General features: G+C 31.1%; 1 protein-coding gene across 2 annotated transcripts in view; it reads right to left on the reverse strand.

Annotated features, from left to right (window-relative positions):
- LOC147801124 (histone deacetylase 7-like) overlaps positions 1-20938 on the reverse strand; it is a 61694-nt gene that overhangs the window by 6503 nt on the left and 34253 nt on the right. For both annotated transcript variants that reach the window (XM_087155826.1, XM_087155827.1), the window contains exons 11-13: positions 16811-16919; positions 12516-12590; positions 2978-3025 (exon numbers count right to left, since the gene is read on the reverse strand). The gene's annotated coding sequence lies outside the window, so the exon portion shown is untranslated. The remainder of the gene's footprint in view (positions 1-2977; positions 3026-12515; positions 12591-16810; positions 16920-20938) is intronic.

Consider the following 20938-nt stretch of genomic DNA (forward strand, 5'->3'; position numbering starts at 1 on the left):
AAGGATTTTGTACTATTTTTTTTTAAAATAGAGAAAGAATAAAATGTTTATTTGAGAGTGGTTATAAATTAAACTCTCTTAGTTAATTACCTTCTCCCGGGTACGTTTTTCGATTCTTGTGTGGTGATATAAAAATCTGCCCATTGTATTATATTATAAAAGATATCACAATGTCTTAAAAGACACTTTCAAATTAAATAATCAAAGTTTTAAACAAATATTCAATGCTTAAGTCTTAAATTGAGTGTTTTCTATGAAAAGTTATACTTTTTTTCTCGTATAATTTTAGCTTCGTCTGCTGGATTTACAAGCTAATCTACCAGAAAGGAATAATTCAATTTTGAGATGTACTGCCGGACACTGCAAGTCAAAAATAACACACTTTGGTAGAAGACTGGGGGCCGTAAGTATGATCCTGACAAAAAACAAAACAACTGGTGTGCATTTGCAACAAGGTGCACTTTTAAGTCTCTCGTAGATTAAAGTAGTCTTATTGGTTGTTGTGTAGAAGTTTGAAGAAAGGCGCATGCCTGTGTGATTCATCCCTATACTTTGTAAAACAACAGTGAATATACACAATATTCACTGTTGCTGATCATTTTATAATATCCTTCAAAAAAGCATTTCAAGATTCCTTGGTTTATTGCTTGGAAATATAGTTGCAAGTAAACAATAACTTGCATTGATGGAATAAAACTGTACAAATATTCAACAGGGAAAATTTTATCTCGGAAAATTTTCTCGGAAAATAGGAAAATAAAATTTATCACTTTAGTAAAATAAAAGCACATAGTCCAATTGTTACTTTTTATATTAAAGAATAAAAATTATTTCTTTTAATAACAAGTATGTGTTTTGACAAGTATGTATTTTAAATATAGATTATCTATATCATAATAAACAGTGACGGTCAGAACGTATTGTTTTAATAATTGAGTGATGTTTATTTTGATATTAAAGTTTATTTTCATTAAAAAAATTATGTTGTGAAATAATGTTTGTCGTAATCTTTTTTTTTAATTCTTAACTACTGTAGTGTGTAATTTATTCTGGAACTTCGTCATAAATCTTCAGAATTTTATATAATGGTAGTTGACAGATAAGATATGTTCGTTAATAAATAAGAAATTTCAATGCATAGAACGAAAAATTTGAAATTTCAACATTAGTTGCTGTTATCATTAAGATAATTTCAACAGCAAAATAATGAACAACGACACTATTTAATTGCATTTATTTTTGATTTACCAATGCCCATATTTAAAATTGATTTGTTATAAAGGCTTGATGGAGTGCAATTTTTGAACCTAATCCAAACATTAAAATCCCAACATGCATGGAGTAATTCCAAGGATAAATAAAAATATTTTCAGAAGAGATTGCAATTAGCATCAAATTATTTTAAAAATCATGTAATAGTATTTTTAATTTCAAAAAATACTTATATTTGTATTATATTAAATTTTCAAACACAATTTTAATAAATCTATTTTAACAAAAAATTAAAAAAAAATGTTTTCAAATCTACTAAACCAAAGGTTTTTTCAGTACGAAGTTTTTTTCATTTTTTTTCAACTTAATAGTAAAAAATTAACAAAAATTATAATACGCAATGGCATGCGCAATTGTAAAAAAAATTGTTTTACTGTTGTATTAATATTTTAAGAAACGTATAGTTGTAACAAATTTTAACATATCTGACGGATGTAAACAAATCGGGTAACACTCAATGCGTTTATATAAATGTTTAGAAAAAGATTACGTAGTCATTCTTACTTTTCAGGATAAAATAAAAATCCAAATTTTTCTTATTTAAATTTTCAAACTGTAACGATATTTAACCACATGCATCTTTAAACATACATCTCACATCTGTTTTTATTTTCCAGAAAAGAATGGGGTGTACTCAATCTTAAATTGTTTGATGGCTTTAAAATAGTTGTCAAACAATAGACGTCTCCTTAGTATTTATTATAAGGATTCCTCATCTTGGCCCTCTGTGGATGTATTTTTTTCTTTGTTCTCACCAATTTACAAAGGGGAGTCGTGGTGGCTCTGGGGATAAAGTGTTGGGTTCGAACCCTAGCGATGGCTGATCAATACGAATTTCGCATCCGTCTCGCACAGATCACAGTGCCGACGTAAAATATCCTCAGTGGTAGATGGATCACGGATTAGACCCTTGCCGACAGCCTAGCCGTGGGAGGTTTTCGTGTTTTCCTCTCTATGAAACGAAAATGTGGGTTAATTAAATCAAAAAATACTTCACGAAGGCAAATTTCTCCCAATACTTGATCCAGCAATTCCCTTGTCTTCTGGATTGAGTTCAAAATGACAAGGCTACGGAGTTGAACATTAGTAGTCGTAAATCCCTAAAATTGGGTCGAATGTCCAACGACGGTTATAAAATAAAATTTACAAAGGGGTAGGAGTTAAATCAATTCTACAGATTCGGAAAAAGCTTTTTCAAAGAGATTTTCACAACTGATCAAATGGTAGTTATTTAAGCATATCCCTTGTTGTTTGATGGGCATTGGACAGGGGGACATTTAATGACCAGCGTGTAAAAATACGTACTTTTTACTTTTGTTAAAAGTAAGAAAATTGCCACGCATGCATAAAAGCGAAAAATTTTCTTGATGGTATTTTTCCACTAACTATTTGGATAAAAAAAAGCTCTTTTTAAGTTAAGGAAAATGAAAAAGATTGTGTACATCAAAATTCAAGTTTATTGGAATCAAAGTTTAAGAAAATATTCCTCGTGTTCTGAAATCTGTTGTTTTGAGCGGAGAAAGAAAGCTAACAAAAAGAACTAGCAAAGTTATTAAGGGTTTTATATAGTATAAATAGTATTACTGTAACTAGAAAAAAAAAACTAAAAGTGTTTTTGAATCTTAATTGAGAAGTTAAAATTGAATTTTTTATGGAAACAGGTTTAGGTCTTAAAATTTATGGAAGATGAGAATAAAATTCTTACCTGAATTATGGAGTATCACATTATCAGAAAAGAAGACCGCAACTTGTTCTGTAAAAATTGCAAATAAAATAACGTATAAATATGTTAATAGGCATTTCAAACCATAAAATTCAATAAAAAAATTCATTAAAAAATTAATGATACTTATATTTTACAAAATGTAAGTGTGCACGGTGCAAAAGATCATAGGAGCAGGGAAAAACGAGACAGTAACTTATAGTTTGTCTATATAAAGAACTCCCCTTAGGACAAAGTCTAAAACCGTCTACTGTTATGGAAATCAGAAAACAGTAGAAATAATTAATCACAAGAGGGTACTTTTATTAACGTCAATGTTTCATTAAATTTGGCAATAAGCACTGCCGGTATTATGGTAATTGGTGTAGTTTTAATAGGTAGCAAAAATACAATGGTACAGTGTATTTTATTAGTCTATTTGGTACCTATTAAAACTGCATCAATTCTGCGCAGTTTTATAATAGATATTGTTATTATAGATTTGTATTACTAATGTGAATTATTTTTATACCCTCCAAAGACTCAATTTTAAGAACTGATTGGATGGAAATTGTAAGTAAATCAAACAAGCAATTTATTTCTCATTATTAGTCGTAAATAAATTATACTTTTACAAGCTTTTAACTAATGTACTTTATTATACATGCACATACCTATAAATTAATTATATGTTTTGTACTCAAATAATCATCTCATTTTCAAGAAAGTTGAATCTTAGTGAAAATAAATTTTAATTTAGAAAATTTTATGTTTGATTGTCTGCATTTTTAACATTTTAAGACAGTAGTTTAAAAAAAATCTTAGTAAAATTTAATGAAAGTTGTTGAAAAATTCACTGAAAATTTGAAAAAAGTTCAGAGGGAATGTATTGTCTCCGATTCTATAACATAATTTAATAATATATATTAATTAGTCAATTGTTAGCATTAATTAGTTAGCTCTTGAGTTCACCCTTTTGAGCTGTTAAGACCGAAACTTATTAGTTTTCATAAATCCGATCATTAGAACAAAAGCTATGCAGAGTTATCTCACTTTCTCTCTCTTTTTTTTAAGTGGTCCATTTGAGCTGCTAAATTTGAATGAAATCAGAATGGGATGTTATTCATGCAAATTCATTGTTTCTACAGCAAAATTTATTCTTTTAGTTGCATTTGTTTTTGCTATTATTGTATGAAAGGTTAATACTTTACGAACTTGATATCAAAACAGTTTAAAAAGATGGTACAATCGTGTCGATTTATTTATTTTTACAAATGATTTTTTCTTAAATAATAAATTTTTTTTATTTCTTTTTGGTAATTTAGTATATTTAATGTCGCATTCATCATGATGCACTTTTTTTGGATCTTGGTCCAACAGATGCGACTTTTTATATAGTAATTTTGCCAAACGTATTTCATTTTTTTTTTTAAATATTTATTTTCAGCCAGATTCTTCAGAAAAAAAAGAGCCAGAATGTTAATTTTTATCGAGATGATTTATAGAATACCTACTTCTCTTATTTACTAAGGAAACATGATATATACTTATTACTAAATTATATGAATAATTGATCAATTAAGTTATTAATTAATATCAGAAATTAGTATTCAATTTTATTAATCAATTAACAGAATAATTGATAAATCTATTTTATTAATATGAATAGATTGAGTCGAAGAAAAATAGAACTATAGTCATGAATATTAAAAAAATTCTTTAAATCTGAATCAAGTCTTATAGTTGGAGATTTTAAGGCAATTGTTTCGCTTTCTAATTTCAAACTTCTCCAGACTAAACTTTCAAACTTACTCAAGTGGAAATTGGAATTTAGTTAATTTTTATATCTGAATGACAAAACTACCCATCGAATTTTTGGGGGCTATTTCTATATCATGACGCCCGGTGGCTGAGTGGAGCCACAGGTCCTTGGTTCGATCCTTGGGCCGGGCAAGGTTGATTCAGCCTTTCATCCCTTCAGTAGGATCGATGAATGAGTATCATGGGAACTAAACACTGGGGGTTTTGCGCTCGGCTGACCCCCTAACCGGAACATCTGCTCCTGCACTCCAGAGCCCAAGGTCAAGAAAACTAAGATGGGCACAGTAGGCCTTGGCCCTTTATGGGCTGTCGCGCCACTGAGTTCAGTTATTTCTATATCATCAGTCCAGAATCTTATTTTCAATCAAGATTAATAATAATGTTCTTTGTAGTCTTGGAAGTAAAGGAAATGTCTTTTAGTTGTCACCGACGTTTGTGATGCTGTAGTGTGTCTACCAATACATAAATACAATTCTAATTCACTAGCATATAAGATATGCTAACTCGCTTCAATGTTGGGGTACCTTTTCATAGATGAATTGTCGATATGGCTCTCCCCACAATGCAATTGATATTAAATAACCTTGCAAATTTTATTTTTAAAGTTTTTCTGTTTAATAAAATTTATTTTCACTTTTGTTTTACTTTAAGTCTCATGTATTTCGTTTTTGAAGATTAAGTTATAAATAATTTTGTGCTCATCTTGTAGCTCACTCGAGAATAAAAAATTTTTTTTGTGGCATCTGAATTTTTTTTTTACTACTAGTTATATTTCTATAATGAATTTTGTTAGGTCTGAAAGTGAAAAAAACTGTAAGCAAAAATTAGTTATTCACGCATCTGCCTTGTAAAATTGTTTTTGTGAATGACCTAAAAAGAATGATCCTAAAATAAAATTTTTTTTCAAGCCTGCGCAATTTTAACAAGTTTTTATATTAACTATAAAATATGTAATAATCAAACAAAGAAAAACTATTTAGTTTCAAAAGATTAATAAAGACAACAAAAAAAAATTCAAGTTGAGATATGTTTGGCATCTTTCTATTATAAGCTACAGATCGGAAATAAATGTTTTTCAAAAATGAAATTTGTTTTATCAGTTTTAGAAAAATCTATTTCAGCGTTTATAGCATTAGCAATAGAGAGAAAACAGTTGCGAAGCCACTTTTTATTGAAATCAGTAATGAAGCACTTGCATTGTTTTTCATATTGCACGACAAAACTAGAGCCAAAGTAAAATTGTTGCTAGGGTATTGTTTTTGGTTATTATTTTTTATTGGCGAGGTAGCTAACCAAAGATTTTGGTGCGATAATGGGTTTTTTTATTATTATTTTTTTATACAAAAAACTGGCGCTTTCGGTAAAATTTAAATACTGCAGTTTGAGAATAATTATATGAACTTGAAATTAATTAACTTTACATAAACTTTAGATAAATTAGATTTTGTTTGGGTGAACGGGAGGACAAAATTTTGTAAAGGGCTAACAATTTGCTAAAATGGGAGACAAAGTTCTAACTGGTGTTTTTTGATCGGAATTAAGATAAAATTCGTTTTCTGGGAAAAAGAATCGCAATATTTTGTCAAGGCCATATTGTAAGAGAAGTTTAAGTTAAACGAAACGTTTTAGTGGGGTAAGGATTGCCTACTATGGATTTTGTTTAAAAGCAAAACTCAAGCCTCGGGGTTTTTTAAGTTAAAAACTTGTATTGGCCATTAATCACTTTAATTTACAAGTGGGTTTTCCTTATATAGCTTAAATTTTAAGGCAAAAATTCAAACTTTCAGGTTGTAGATCAAAAATCGTCGCTTTGAAACTAAACCGTGGTAACTCAAAAAAGCAAGTTTTTCAGGAGAGTGATTTCAAACTTTCCGCACTAATGCTATTCGCGGGAATGCGATGACGATTTACTGCTCTCTAAATTAACTTTATGGAACTATAAAGATATTAGGTTGTTTTTCTAAAAGTCTGACTTTTTTTACACAAAATGACCCAAAAATCTCATTTTTTGACTTTTTTGAGTTACAACGGTTTAGTTTCAAAGCGACGAAATGATCTAAAACGTTTCTTCGTAAATACTATAATAGACTAAAAATATTTTTCGGGGGGTAATGGTTTGCTTAACGATTTTCTATAATGGACTTGCTATTAGGTTAAAAAAATAACAAAACTTATTTCCTTATATACTTGATGACTTTGGAGAAGCTAATGATAATTTTTTTGATAGGATAACGATTTACAATGAGTACGCTAACGGCAAAATTACTTTAGATTAAGCGACGAGTTAACGAAAATGTTTGGAGGGCGGACGTGATTTAAATGCTTCTTACAATGCGTTAAATTTTAAGACAAAATTCAATTTTATATTTGCCCACTTTACAATTTAGGCTGAATTTGCTTTTTACTGAAAATTGTTTGGAGGGATAACGGCTTCCTACAATAAACTCTAATTTCAGGCAGACAATGGTATTGGTGAAATGGCTTATGGTGTTTCAGATAATAACTTAACTATATCTTAATTTGAGCCGTGGTAGTTCAGGGGATAGAGCCTTCAAATGAGGTGAACGGGGTTTGTTTCCCAGCGAAGACCAGTCGATCCGGATTCCGCATCTGGCTCGCACCGACCGCAGTGCTAACATAAAATATCCTCAGTGGCAGACCGATCATGGGTTAGAGTCTCCTTGCCATCAGGCTACCGTGAAAGGTTTTCAAAATGTCCTTCTGGAAGGCAAATTTCTCCCAATACGTTCCACAGGAGTTCCCTTGTCTTCTGGATTAGGTTCAAATTTACAAGGTTATGGAGTTGAACATTAGCAGTCGTAAACCCAAAAAAGTGGATCGGCTGTTCAACGACCGTTATAAAATTATAAAATATTTCTTAATTTGATAACTGTTTTTGAATGGAAGGCTTAACATTTATCTACAAGAAATTAATGTTAAATTGCAAAATTCAAACTATTTTTTTTAACCCAGTTAGGACCTCTTTTTGCTGTAGTTTTTTAAATTTTTGATCGACGGCTTAGTGGAAAGTTTGGCGAAATAACACAAAATAGTAATTTCTCACAATAAGCTAAGAGTTATGAAGAATTTTGGTTCAAAAATTAGCTTAATCAATCATAAACTGCCTTGGCTAAAAAACACTTTTGGGTAGGTTAAAATAAAACATTCCTGCAACAATAGAACAGTGGCTCATAGATATCAAAGATCTACAATTTCATGACCAATGCAATGATGTTCAGCATTTACTTTACTTTCTGGGCAAGTTGGCAAAAAATAATTTGGAGTTGGTGTGCTTCGAGTAAACATCTAAGCCAATCCATCCCAACATTATCGCAGTGAGACTTTTTTTTAAATTTTTTTGTTTTAAAGAGAAATTTTTTTAAGTTGGTTGGCTAATGAAAGTTTTTGATGCCAAACAGAGGCTTACGATTTACTGTTAGGGTCCAACTGAGTTGTTAAATTTGAATCTTCTAAATTTTTACTTAACACTACTGAATTTTTACTTAACAAGAAAGTTAACAAGAAACTGCTTTCGTCATTATTTTCAGTTGGGTTAATGTTTTTTTTAACTATTTATAGGTGGAGTGGGTAACAAAGTTTTGGTTGACAAATGTCTGGTAATTATTTCCTACATTGGGCCAAATTTTGAACTCAAAGTCCGATTTCTTTTATTTTTTATTTTATATCATAACCGTCGTTAAACAGCAGTACGAATTTTCAGTTTACGGCAACCAATGTTCAACTCCGTAGCCTTGTAATTTTGAGCACAATCCAGAAGACAAGGGAACTATTGCATCAAGTATTGGAAGAAATTCCCCTTCCTGGATGACATTTTAATGGAACTAACTCTCATTTGCGTTACGTGGAGAGAAAAACCATGAAGACCTCCCACGGTTAGCCTGGCGACAAAGGGGACTCTAACCCATGATCCGTCTATCACTGAGGATATTTTAAGTCAGCACTGTGGACGGTGCGAGACTGGCGTGGAATTCAAATTAACCAGCCTTCACCGGGATTCGAACCCAGTTCACCTTATAGAGGGGCGAGTGCTCAATCCCCTGAGCCACCACGGCTCAAGTCCAACTTCTTGTTCAATTCCATAGACAGCAAGTAGCTAAACTTGTTAAATAAACTTGTGAAATAAACATATTTAGCGTTCGGGACGCAAAGATAAATAACACAAATGCCATTAGAAGGTATTAAGTGGGACAGGCAACACCCGTTAGCAGTACTACGTTGAACAATGATTAACAAAGTTAAGAAAGGGAGATTTTTTATTTATTTATTATAAATCATTTTAGTTTATGAATATGTTTCACCTACTGTCACAGTAACACTTTGTGAAATGTTAACAATTTACTCTTTTTTTTTAAATCTTATCTTTTAATTTTTTAATCCTGTATTTCTTTTTTTATTTATAGAATTTATTTCACACGAAATGTCCCTAGTGATTTTCTTATATTAGGGTTTTGTCTTCTCGATTTAAATGCAAATAATTTTTTTAACTATCCTGTTTGGCAAAACTTCACTTTTCTTATTATAAAGAATATTAACTTTCTGTTCTCTCCTCTTCGCTGGTCATCACGGTTATTATACTTCCTGTGGGGAGAGATGCCCCTCTATACCCGCCTTTATTTTTTCTTCATTTATTTTTTCAGGGGGGCTTAATCAATTTGATTCGTCTGATTTTCAAACTCTTCGCTCTTTAAATTTAGTAGTCTCTCGCTTTTTTGGATCAATACCAATTAACGAATTTTTTTTTAAAGATTTAACACTTTAGGTCCGAATCGAGAGAAATTTTTTTTACATACTTTTTCTTTGCTTTTAAGTTTAATAAAATCCTCGAATCGTACATTTCTGTTAATTGAATATCTACTTTTTAAAACTTTAATTTTCTTTAACATTAAAGACCTTTTCAAATTTAAGCATTCCTTCTGCATTTATCTTAATGATCATCATTTAAATTTGTCTTTTTCTTGTATCTTATTCTGATGCACGACGCTTTATGTTAAATTCTCTTGTCCCCCATTTCTAATTCAAGGCTTTTTTTTGTTAAAATTGTGTCAAAAGATACGTTTTACTGGTAAAATTGTGAATTTGTTCTAAATACATGTTGTGCTAAACTAAAAGAATGTGGGAATACACCATTTTATTTGTGTTCATTTTTGTGATGGTTTTTCATTTTTTTTATTTCTGTATGCGGTGAGTAATTTGGTTGTTGATTGGTTGTTATTTTGAGTAATGTTATTGATTTGAGTACAGGTTTTACTTCACTTTGGAAACATCTCACCTTGTAAAATACTAAGCTTGTGTCTGGCTATAGCACGTCATTGTCTTATTTATTTATGATCATGATTAATTTTAGTTTTCACTTTATTTCAAATTTGGTGATACCAATTTATTCAAACCTCACACTTTGTGACCTATTGGGTTATCCAACGACATCATTGTACCACTTTTATTTAATGATCACGTTCATCGTCATCATAAATGGCTCGACAGCCCAAGGCGGGTCTTGGCCTTCTGAAGAAGTTTTTTCCATGCTAAACTTTTTCCTGCATCCGAATTTCCAGTCCTTAGTTTTTAAGACCAAAAGGTCTTTTTTTAAGCCACCTATCCATTTCAAATTCGGCCTGCCTTTTTTTCGTGAACCAACAGGTCTGGCATTGAAGTTTCTATTTTTGGTACGATTTTCATCCATTTTGAAATAGTGGCCTGCCCATTTTATTCGTCGCTTAATAAAGTCAGTAATATCAGGCTCATTATATGAGTGATAAGGCTCTAGATTTGTCCTTCTAAGGTACACATCATTTTTTTTTAAATTCCTCCAAAAATACTTCTCAAGACCTTTCTCTCAAAGGTACCCAACATAACCTCCTTTGTACAAGATATGGTGCAGCTTTCAGAAGCATATGTTAAAATTTACCTTAAAAGAGATTTATATCATAAAACTATCGTTTTTCTAAGAATTACATTTTTTAAATTTATTTTCGAATTCCATTAAAACAACTATTGGCATATTGTTATATGATCACGTTCCCCTTAATTTAATTAATCTTGATCCTATTTCCGGCCTTAATTCGTTTGTGTGTTACATACTTATAAAACTCACTATTGCCTATTTTTAACTCAATGACTATATCCAAATGCAAGTACAAATTCCAAGATATAAATATTATTACAGTATCAAAAAAAATATGTAAAAAGGAAATCGGTGTTCAATCTAAGTCAAATGGTCAAACTTGAGTTATTTATTTTCACTGCAAATTTTATTTCAGTTGATTTTTGAGAATAAAATGAAGTTCATTCAAAGATTTTCCCACTAAAGTAAAAATTAAAATTTGTGGGTTTTTTGACAAAAAATTAGTTTAATTGTTTTTGGCATTATTTTTTAACGGGTAATGCTAACAAAACAATTTCGATGGGTATTAGATTTCCTACAATTTGTTTGATTTGGAACCTTTGTCGCTATCAACGATAATTTTTTTGAGGGTAGTGCAATTATTTCCTACAATGGACAAATGCTTGGAAACAAATTAAAACTTGTGGTTTCTAGGTTAATATTAACATGCGCCAGCCAATTTTTTTTTAAAATTAATTTTTGGTTTGTTGTTATTGATTTCCCACGATGGGTAAACATTTGAAGAAGGCTAATGTACGTTCAAACTTTTATTTCTTAGTCAAATATTAGCTAAGATATCGCTTTGCATGCCTCTTTTGGTAGGTTACCTGATTTAGCAAAACGTCTACTGAAAAATAACATTTTGAGGTCAAATTCGATATTGTGGTTACTAGCTCAAAAATTAATTAAAACTTGTTTTGGCTATTTTTATGAAGTCCGGTTTGTAGTTCATACAATAGGTCAAACCAATTTTGGCCAAAAACTACATTTGAGCAAGTGATTTAACAATGCGAATATTTTGATTCCAGGAATTCTGGGAAATGCAAAGGGTTACGTTTAAAGAAAAAATTCAAATTTGAAGATTTAAGGACAATGTATTTAGAGTGTATTTTGCCCTGCTATGATGTTTTGGTGGATGGACTAACAAAAATTCAATTCGGACTAGAATTTACTAATATTTTTCTACAATGGGTTACCGATTGGAGATAAAACTGAGCCTGTTTTTATGTTAAAATGTAGTTATAACCTATCAATCCAAAAACTTTTTGAAAATGGGTTAATCTTATGGTGGTGACTTTCTCCTACGAAGGACTTAACCAGGCATTGTAAATGGCAAAATTCATATTTGTGATTTCTTTTGTCAAAAAAAGAGCCGACACTTGTTTATTAAAGCAATATATAACTTGTAAACTTTCCACTATTTTTTCTGAAATTAGCTGTAACTTGTTTAGGACATTTTGTTTTATAAAAATGGGCAAATAAAAATTTCTGATGGACTAAGGAGGGCTAGCAATTTCCTACATTCATTGCTGTCAGTTAAAACATATTTCATAACTTCGGTTGTGTTCATGAAAATTTATGTTTTTTTTAGTAATTAGTATACGCTTTTCAGTAATTTAATGCCAGGTTTTTAAAATATTAATTCGATTATTAAATAATTTAGATATAAAATTTCATAGATTATATCACTCCAGAAAATGACATAAAAAAACTGTGTTATACAACATTAAAGAGTATTGAAGCAATAGTTTCATAGAAAATGTGTGTTGCAATTTGCAACACGCAAAAATTTGAATGAAACAAGGGAAAAAATCTTACCAGAACTAGGTCGCTCTACATTATACAATTTACACACTAACTTCCCTTCCAAAAAATTAAGGGTCACAACTTTTCCTGCAAACATTACAAAGAAAACAGTAAGCAATGTTTAAATAAGCCTTTCAAATCACAAAATTAAATTAAAAAAAATTATATTCAAAACACTTTTAATAAAAAAAACTATGCATGGTGCAAAAGAAAGAGAAACAAGTGAGTAACATAGAAGAGGTGGCTTAAGTTTTTAATGCATTCTTATAACACTTGCTTGATTATTTCATAAAGATGTATATTGAACAATAAAAATGAATTAAAAATTATTATGCAAAAGAATTGGTTTATCTTTCCCTCACAATGCATGCATGTGATTTACCATTAAACAGATATAGACAAGCTGACTTACAGGATTGGGAGGATTTTCTTTTTATGTAAATTTCCAGCTGTCTCTTGTTTATTAAATCAGAAATTCGCTGTAACCGAGGAAAATTTTTAGATAGCTCACGATTTTTTTCGATGGGTTAATGGAGGATTCCCAAAAGGTGCCCCGTCAATGGATCGACGTCTACAGATGTCCGTGAAAAGAAGTACCAACACTTAGAACTTTTAATTTTTTTTTCAATTTTTAAAACCTATAATTATATTTAGGTAGAATGCGCAAAAAAAAACGGACCACCCTGAATAACTTTAGATCGAATAATTTTTACGTTCTAGGACTCGATCTTAATGGCTTTAAATTAAACAAAATATCGTTTTTAAAAAGTTAATAAATATATTTTTCATTAAATCTAAATAAAATTATAAATAATAAAAAAATATTTAGATAATGAAAAAATATTTAGATGGTCATAGGTCAATGCATTATTATTATTTTGTAATTTAAACACATTTGTGTTTTATGAGGGAGGGGAGAGGCAACATAAGCATAAAATCGAACGTAATAATTGATCATGAAAAGGTCATATGTATTCTTTATAATGTTTACAGTTTTTTTTAAAATAATTTTTAAAAAAAAAATTTCTTTTAACTATAAAAGTGATTTTTTTTAATTCTGAAATATAACTTCTTCTATGAAATAAAAGAACTTTTGTTAAAAAGACAATCCTCACAAACAGTATACATGTGGATTTCTTAATACCACCCACGTGAATACAGCTTGTGTGTTTATCAGCAGCCATATTCCGCCCTCTTAGACTCAACACGAACTCTTAGAACTAATTAAGTGATGATCATATTGTTCATTTAATGTTTTAACAGTTGACAGTACCTTCTGCAAATTTTTTGCGAGGTCGCTCTGCATAAAATTCAATTCAAAATTTATCACGAAGAGAAATTCTACTTTAGATTACTTATGAAACTTTCCTACGGCATTCAAACATGTTTTGATTTTTCAGTACCATCTTCAATTTTGATACATTTTTTCTCTTCTCTGAAATATTAGTTATGTTAATGTTGTATACTATTTTGCTTACAGTTCAAGAAGAATTATTGTAAAAATATGTAAAGGGTAATCGTATGCGTAATAATCTGCATGCGAAATTGCTTGTTAATTAATTTTGAAAGATGTTCTGTAATTACCACTCTTAATATATATTTTGAAATCTTTGTCAACATTGTAGTAAAAACAAATAACGAATTAGTGCTCGCCAATAAATAGTTTAGTGAAGAAAGAATTAAAATGCGCTATCCAAGTCCAGGGAATCACTTTAAAAAGGAAACTGAGGTTAAAAACATCTAAACCAGTTTGATTGCCAAAGAAAATGGAAAGGAGTTGAAACGTGATTCTTGTGAATATTTCCAACTTTTATCGGACAATCAAACTAGTTTTGTTGTTTTTATTTTTCTGTCTTCGCAAGAAATTTGAAACAGTTTGATGATGCATTTCTTTATTCTCCAAATATTAAATTATCTCCCAATTAAGAGTAATTTGCATCTCCCAATTCCTTAAGTTATTTTGTTTCTACTTCTGACAAAGCTTCTAAAAAGGCCTAAACTAAAGGTGGTGAACACAAACACACAGTATATGATTTTTTTTAACAATTTATTTCAGATTTCTGGTTTTTAAGATCATATTCAGTCTCTGTTGTAATCGGAAATTCTGTCAGAGGACAGAAAAGCGTCATCTATGATTTTGAACACACTTGTCAAATACCTCGTGTTTCGTGATTTCAAGGCTTTTAAAATATTTCCTGTTTAATTGCTGTATACTGAAACTGTTAATTAATTTCACTTCATTGCTTAATATCTAAACTGCTGTTTGTAGAAAATGCAACACCATGAAAGAATCATCAGAATCAAATGAAATTTAATGCAGAAACGACTTGTACTGATACAAATAAATGATGAAATTTTCAAAACAAAAGAAACAAATTAAGCGTCCGAAATCAGTATTTGGTGCAGCCACCACGCGCTGCAATAAGTGCTGCTATACGACGTGGCATGGAGTCAAACAGATGTTGAATATCTGCTTGAGGAAGAGATTTCCATATCGCTTGTATGCGCAACCAAAGTTCGTCTTTGGAAACTGCAGGACGCGGATCACGAGTGAGACGCCGACCAACCATATCCCACACGTGCTCAATAGGCGACATATCCGGCGAATAAGCAGGCCAAGGAAGAAGTCGCATGCGTTGTGCTGAACAGAAGTCTCTAACAGTCCGCGCAACATGTGGGCGTGCATTATCCTGCTGAAAGATAGCTCCAGGGATGCCTTGAAGGAAAGGAACGACTTCGGGCTGTAGCACTTCACGGACGTATCTGTTGCTATTGAGATTACCCTCAATTCGTATCAAATTGGATCGTCCATGATACGAAATCGCACCCCAGACCATAACTCCGGGTGTTCGACCACTATGTCGTTCAATAATACACTCAGGAAGGCAGCGTTGACCGGCATAACGTCTAACACGAACACGGCCATCATGGGTCCACAAATTGAAGCGTGATTCATCTGAAAAGACAACTTGGTGCCAATCAGCTCGCCAGTCTCTGTGCTCAAGAGCCCACTGCCGACGCAGCCGTCGATGATCCGCCGTGAGGGGAATCCTGTATAATGGCACCCTTGCACGCAATCCACGGCGCAGCAGACGACGACGAGTTGACGAAGCCGACAATTGTACACCTGTAGCAGTAGACCAATGTGCTGCCAGCTGCCTGGAGGAAGCTGTGCGATCATTCACCGCCATGCGGAGCAGGTGTCGATCATCGCGCTCTGACGTCACCTTCTGTCGTCCAGTGCCTGTTTTTCGAGTTGTTCGGTGCTCGTCGGTCCACTGCTTCCAAACTCGCATCACTGTGGAACTGTTCCGCTGCATACGAGCTGCTATTGCGCGATAGGAAAATCCTCCTTCTCGAAGGCCGATTATCCTCCCTCGTTCAAACTCCGTAAGTTGCTTGAATTTCTTATTCTTCCGTCGTGGAGGCATACTCAGGTCTCACTAAACGTTTGCCACTAACAAATAATCATAGACTATTTTCAACGTCCCGCTACAGCACTTTATTTATACGCTTTCAGCATCAATTCAGAGGGCGCTGCGCGCGCCACGCACGCGCGATGGCTCTGAAACTTTATTAATTTGCATAATATCCTATAATTGACATTTGCTGCGAATTTCATTTGATTCTGATGATTCCTTCATGGTGTTGCATTTTCTACAAACAGCAGTTTATTTATAGAGTGACAAGGCCTCCTAAAATGTTTATATTAAAAGACACTGAAAAGCTAAGACATTTAATTATATATACAAAAATATCCCTCTTTTTACACTAATAGAGAGGTTATGGAATAATTTTTTTTGTTGAACTTGTTTTAATTTAGTTTTGAGTGAAATTAACCTGCAAATAGGCAAATGGAAATTATTTCGTTATAGTGTATTATAATCAACAAACCTTGTTTGGTTAAACAATAAATTCATAAGTAATAAGTTAAAATCTTTCACTTTCAAATAAATAAAATTAAAGTAATAAAATATAGAAACCAAATCTTTTACTGGAAAAGCTATTCATTTAAAATTGTAAAAATTACTAATAGAATTTATATGGAGCTCAAAAATTCTGATTGTGATCATTTTTAAAAATAATTTCTGCTTCAAAAAGTAGACGGGGGGGGAGGTGAAAATCCTTTTGCACTAAGGATGATGCTTTTAAGCAGGGCGTCTTTTGGGAGATCTTAAGAGAGTTAGAATCTCCAATAAGTTATTAAAAATAAACTGTTGCATGACTGGTGCTTAAAATTAAAAAATTGCAATGTATAAAACAGTTAAGAAAGAAAAATAAGGATGGAACTTTCTACTCGTACTTACAGTTTTTATCTTTCAAAAGCTACAATTCCTCGTATTCAACTTCAAGAAAGGGAGTCAGGCAATGTTTTAATCTGGCATATGAGTCAGGCCTTCACTTCTCTGTGGGATCCTTAAAAGTTGAAATATAATAAATTAGTTTTCTCTGATTACAGGAAAAGTGAACATAAACTAAAGAGAAAATGTGAAGTGAATATTTGAATCTATTAATTCAAAGGGCCAAAAACGGGATGATACTGAAAATCACATTATTTATCGCGTTACTTGTATACAGATGGGTTTATTTGTATACTTTTCCTAGAAAGTGTAATGTTTCTTCCTAATGATAGTGTTCTGTAAGAAATCTTAATTCTAAGTTGGTTTGATAAAATTTATAGTCTGAAATAATTTTTATCTTTTAGATTTTACACATTTGTTTTGGTCCCGGCATTTGAATAGTTATAGACGAGGGCTATTCCAAATTTTTATTTTGTCTCAAGTTATAGCAGTTCATACAAACTTTCGATTGGACATATTGAAAACTACAAATTAGAAATTTGTCTACAAACGTTAAATTGTTTAAGAAAAGCACTCAACAAGAATTGCATTAATTCACCGGCCAATAAAAAGAGTTAATGCCACCAAGATCTCCGCACTTGACAAACCATTATTTCTATCTATCCCACTTCGGTTGCCCAACGACCTGCACGCGAAGTCGAGCACTTTACGGTAAAACAGTTTAACGAGGACCAATACCGCACACCCTCGGTCCCTACGCTGACTGCTCCAAGTGGTCACCCACCCGCACACTGACCGTAGCCAGAGATGCTTGACTTCGGTGATCTGCTGGGAACCGTGTCTTAACGATTAGTCAACTGCGGGACACAGGGTGCATGTGCTTCTTATGTCCAAAACAATTGAACTCAAAAAACGCATTTCTAATGTGCTTGCTTCGTCAACTGTACAAATGCTTCAAAATGTGTGGCGTGGAATGGATTACATCTTATATGTTGTCCGTGTAACCAAGGCAAACCAAAATCTGTGGCATGAATGCAAAATTTTGAAGTTCCTTTTACATTCTGTTAAAATTTTATCGATAAATTCTTTTTCGTCAAATAGTTACAGCCGTTTGTAATGACTAGATTCATTTAGAACTACCCTGCTCTTTTAAAAACCCTACAATTGCTGAATCATAATGAACCAGAACTAGTTGTGTATCACAAAATATCGATGACGTCAATGCCATGTCTCTTCACAAAGACCAATACAGCATGTCCCATAGAATGCAAAGAAAGAATAGGATTCCAAATAAAATTACATTTCTAAAGACACATTTAAAGAATCACTTCTAATTTACTCAATGGATATAAGTATTATTTAATTGTTAAAAAAAATATGATTATATGAAGCACTTACACTCCCATACCTCTGATTAACAAAATTGGCCCACTCAGAAAAACAAGTTTTAGTTAATTTATGGCATAAAATAAGAGGTATTAAAATTTCTCTTCGAAGGTTAGTAAGTAGAAAATCGTTTACCTAAAAAAATATTTTTGTTAGCCTAACCACCAAAAAAGGTCAAATCTAACTTTTAAGTTAGAGAGTTTGAAATTTGAATTCAAACTTTAGTCTACCGAATAAATTTTTCAGCACACGTTAGTCCTAATAAATAATGTTAACCCATCAAACTGAACAAAATTAGAACTAATTCAAGTTTTACACACTCTTTGATCTTGAAACCAATGAAATTTTCTTCACACACATAACCCATAATAGAACATTTTCTGTGCAAAATTTTCATGAAATCACATTTCTTTTAAAAATCTTATTGAGTTGTAAAGTGCCTGGATGCTAACTTTCGAACAAGAAGGCAAAAATTTATATTGCTCTACCAAACGTTAGTCGAGTAAGCATTTTTGCTAGTCAAACACATAAAGAAATTAAGGCTAAAACAATTTATGAATTATATAATAAAACAAAAAAAAACTAATTTCTGATCTAAATGCCATAAGTTTGATATTTCTTTTAAAAGTTCAAGCATTATAAACGTTAGTACAATGTTAGCCAATCAAAATTTTTGGTATAAAATTATCGATTTCTAGGCCATTCTATGAAATCAGTTGCCCAATAAAAATTTTTGTTAAATCATCCATCAACGAAGAGTTGGGCCAAATAAAGCTTTAGCTTACTTTTGATTTAGAAAAATTCGTTTTTGCTCCAAATAAGAACGCCGAAATCGAGAGAATTTTTTTGTAGTCCACCCTCCAAAAAAAGTCATGACTGAATCAAGTTTTAGTTAGTTTATGACCTAGAAACTGCAAGTTTGACATTCATTTTTATATGTTATCTCATAAAAGGAAATTGTAGGCCAAATCGAAATTTTTTTTCTCAAATCCATTTACCGAAAAATATGGCCTTAATCTTAGTTAAGTATAAACAAGTTTGAATTTTATCATAAAACGTAAGTTCATTTTAGCAAATCGCTAGCCTAGATAAGTTTTGTTTGCAAACATTACCAAAACAAATTTAAATTTCACTACCCAGGTAGCAAAAGGATATTGTCTAACATTAGAAAGGTGCAATATAATACTGCCGTGCTAGACTCCTGAATCCCATATTCTAATATTAGAGCTAGTATTATATAAGATTAGAAATATTAAATCTAACATTTGAGCTTTTAAAATTCTCATCTATTTCATTAATTTTGGTCCAGCACCACTTTTTGTGAAAGGACATCCCATATTATTAATAAGTAAAATTATTTTATTAAAGCAAACAATAAATTAAATATTACTCAAAATGTCATTTTAAGCCAATTCAATTTTATGCCAGAAAATGCAAGAAAATATTAGTCTTATAAAACTGGAAAAACTTTTTCAACTTTTAAGTTCACGATTATTTAAGTCGCCATATTATTCGTTTTCGACAGCTAGAATGAATCACTTTATTTTCAAAGGTATTGACAATTTAGTAAACTTTTTAAATTTTAATGATAGTTACAAAAAATATTAAAGTAATATCGTAGGTAGTGTTTTTTTCTTTAGTTAAAAATCAGCTAGAAAAGTAATATAAAGCACTTCAAATCATGATGTGTTAGAGAGGATGGTGTTGTAGAAACATTCAGTATACTTAATAATCTTGACCACTTAATCGCAACATTTAAGAATTAATTTAATGATCATGTATTTAATATCTAATAAAGTTAATAAATATTATGATTGTGTTCATTATTGACAATGAACAGTTTTCGTGCACTAGTTGAATTTTCTGTCAAAACGCATTGTCTAACTATAAACAGGTAGTATTGTAATTAGTTCAGAATATGCTCGTTTACTTGGTTATTCGTATTTGATAAAATTTGTTTGGAGCAATGACGGAGAAGAAAAATAATTTTCAGTAAACAAGTTTGGCATGATAAAATAATTATTAATTAATCTGCTTCTTTTATGTTAAAACCTTTACATTTTAGGATGGTTGTTTGAAATTTTATTTATAAGATAAACACTATTGTTACTTTATTAAAACTTATTGCTTAAAATATTGTAAAATAATGAGTTAAAGATCTTTATTTTCATTTCTAGAATATAGACTAATTTGCATGTTTGTGATACATCATTATTTATATTAATTTGTAAATGACAGCAACTTATTAAAATATAAGCGACAATATGGTCTAATCAATGTGTGTTTTCGTTGAATGAAAACAGTGCTGAAAAGGAGTTAAAAATTTTTATTCAGGAAGTTTGAAAAAAAAAGTGCGAACATACAACCTCTCGAACATACCTATATGCAACCTCTCTCAAGTAAAAATTTTATTCCTTCTCTTTAAAAAAAAACAATATATATATATATATATATATATATATATATATATATATATATATATTTTTAAAGAGAAGAAATAAAATTTTTACTTGAGAGAGGTTATAAATTAAACTCTTTTAGCACCTTCCCTCTGTTACATTTTTTGATTCTTGTGTTTTTGAAATACCTATTATTTTTTGGCTCTTGGTATTGATAGGGATATCTACCCATTGAATTTTATTACAAAGGATATAATTTCTTGATATTTTCAAATTAAATAACCGAAGTTTTAAATAAATATTCAACGCTTAATATTTTTAAATTTAATGTTTTCGATGTAAAGTTTTA

Source organism: Parasteatoda tepidariorum, chromosome 12, assembly GCF_982258835.1.
Source record: "Parasteatoda tepidariorum strain Cologne lab strain chromosome 12, Ptep-v5.0, whole genome shotgun sequence".
Classification (NCBI taxonomy): Eukaryota; Metazoa; Arthropoda; class Arachnida; order Araneae; family Theridiidae; genus Parasteatoda; species Parasteatoda tepidariorum.